Here is a 3,039-nt window from a genome sequence, read left to right on the forward strand (position 1 = left end):
CAGTCGCGAAACGATTCGTGATCGACTCGAGAAGATCTACCAGACTAACCCCGTCGGTTCTCTGAACTCACCGATTAGCAATAGCTTCTATGGTATCAATCATAGACAAGTTCCGGGCGCCATTCCGATTAATCGTGACTACTTCGGTTATGTGTTTTTCACGCGTCCGAACATGAACTTGACAACCAAGAACATTCGGAACGATCGGATCTTCACACCACTGCTCAGCTCTGTAGAAGACAGCGTTCAGCGCATCATCCGCTGCACACTCGATCCTGATTTAGTCAAAGACGGCACATCAGGTATCAAGTGCCCACTGGTTGATCCGCAACAGGCTTTCATACCTATCTTGTCAAACACAATTATTTCCATGAGTGGTTGGCCGGACATGGCTGCTGAGCTACATGAGTCAGAGGCAGGTATCTATCGCGAAGCCATAAGCTTCGTGGATAGCGTGGTGAAAGACTATTCAACATACGATATTACCGCCACCTTCCGCAACATGCCCGGTGACCCCGTAACTGCGCTGATATTTAACTGGCTGCACTACATGTCGAATGTGTATCTGGGTAATATGGTGCCGTATCCGGACAATCTGAGAAACTATCGGATTGACTCACAAACACGCATCTACCGCCTGACTATGGATCACACAAAGCGGTACGTTCAAAAGATTGCAGCGAGTGGTGCTTCTTTTCCGTACACTTGTCCGATTGGTAATGCTTTCAACTACGAAAGCGACAGACCCGTCAACCAGGCCAACGATCAATTGACTGTCACATTCAAGTCAATTGGTGCCCAGTATCAAGATCCGATTCTGATTGATGAATTCAATCGCACCGTGATCAAGTTCAATGACACCATGGCGGATGGACCACGTGAACGCCATTACGTCAAAGTACCTGAACAAGCACTAGCCATCTTTAATAATAGAGGCTATGCACGAATCAATCCGACCACCAGTGAACTGGAATGGTGGGTCGATAAGGAAGAGTACGCCTATCGCCTACCGCTGCTTGCTCAGAAGCAAGGCATCAGCGCTAGTGTGAATCCAAATCAAGCTGTCTTTAGGGGTTAAGCTGAAATGACAGATACAGTTGAGAAGTTGATAGCAAACGCAATTGCTTATCAAGGCTGCCCGGCCAGGATACAGCAGGCTTCGCTAGACCATCTGGATGAAGTAACGGATGGAAAGTATCAGATAGTGGATTCGACGAATCCATTCGTGTTTGCTCTTGGTAATGCAGCAGTGCTGGCTAGTGCGGCGATGGAGCAGAGCACCAACAACCTACGGCGCCGCTACGCGAGTCTGGCACAGACTGTGGAGGACCTCTATCTGCACATGTCTGATCGTGACTACGTCGAGCGCTTTGACCAGCCCTCTAGCGCACAGTTCTCGGTCTTGATGGCTAAGCAAGAACTGCTGAGTCGTTTGGTGGTTGATCCGGATACCGGTAATAAGAAGATGGTCATTCCTCGGAATACTTTCTTCACCATTGCCGAGACAGTATTCAGTCTGCAATACCCGGTCGAGATTCGTCAGTTGACACACGGTGGTCTGCAGATCGTCTATGACGTCGAGAAGACCTCACCACTGCAGACACTGTCATCGAATCTGGTTCAGTGGGAAGTACTGAACGTAGGTGGCGTTGAGTGGGTTCGGATGTGGTTGGATACCAAGCAGTTCTCCATCGTGTCTGTAAACGGCGACCTGACTGGTGCTAAGACCTTCCAGCTCAATACCACGATCACGGACAACTTCTACTATGCTCGGGTGTATTACAAGGATACCACGGGTAAATGGGTAGAGATGGCCACCACCTACAGTGACCGTATCTACGACGTGACGCAATTGACTGCCGTCATCAAGGTGGTGAACAAGAACATCACGATCACTATCCCGTCTGTGTATTCCGTGGCTGGCGGTTTCAACGGCAGCATCCGTGCTGACATCTACCAGACTAAGGGTGACATTGCTTTGGATCTGGGTACATTCAATCTGTCCTCGTTCTCCGCAACCTGGCTAGCCATTGACGCCAGTGAAGATACGGAGTTCGTGGCTGCATTGAAGAACATGCGACAGATTCAGGTCTTCTCGGAATCCGTAGCATTGGGTGGTAAGCCTGCTTTGACCTTCCTCGAGCTGCGTGATCGAGTGATTCGTAATGCGACGGGTAGTTCGGTTATTCCGATTACCGGCGCACAGAACGAAACCTCTCTGCTGCGTGATGGTTACGAGATCATCAAGAACGTGGACAACATCACGTCTCGTGACTTCTTGGCCACGCGCAACATGCCGACACCGCGTAATGAGAAGTTGATCACTGCTGCGGCATCGACCGTACAGACGCTGAGTACGACTATCGAGAAGTTGATTCAGCTCAATACCGTGATTGATAATGGTAATGCAGTGACCATTACGCCACAGACGCGCTACAAGAACGAAGGCGGTACGATGCAGTTGATGTCGTCTGCTGAGTTGCAAGCACTCATGGATCTACCTCCTGAGAAGCGCGCACTGGCTGTCACGAACAATGAGTTCTACTACACGCCGTTCCATTACGTGCTCGATTTGAGCAATAGCGTGGAAAATGAATTCAATGTACGGGCCTACTACTTGGATGCACCTATCGCACCGACCAAGACCTTCGTGGCCGAGAATGACACCACGCTGCTTCAGGTGAGCGTGGGTCAGTACAGTATCGAGCGAGTAGCCACTGGTTACAAGCTTACGGTGGTCACGAGTTCTGATCAGAACGTGAAGGCATTGAGTGATGATCAGCTGCATGTACAGCTGGCGTACGTCCCGGCTAGCGAGAAGGACCGCGCCTATCTGAACGGTACGCTGATTGGGTTGAATGATAACGATGAGCGGATCTACGAGTTTGATCTGTCCACGAACTTCAATGTCGACTACCTGGATAACCTCCAGCTTTCGAAGTTCCTCATGTACGATGACGAACCGCGCCTCACCGGTACGCCGCTACAAAAGGACTTTGACATCATCTTCTCCACGAGCGCAGTAATGGACTCCCAATG

The sequence above is a fragment of the Rhamphochromis sp. 'chilingali' genome, assembly GCF_963969265.1.
Source record: "Rhamphochromis sp. 'chilingali' genome assembly, contig: SCAFFOLD_80, whole genome shotgun sequence".
NCBI classification, from domain to species: Eukaryota; Metazoa; Chordata; class Actinopteri; order Cichliformes; family Cichlidae; genus Rhamphochromis; species Rhamphochromis sp. 'chilingali'.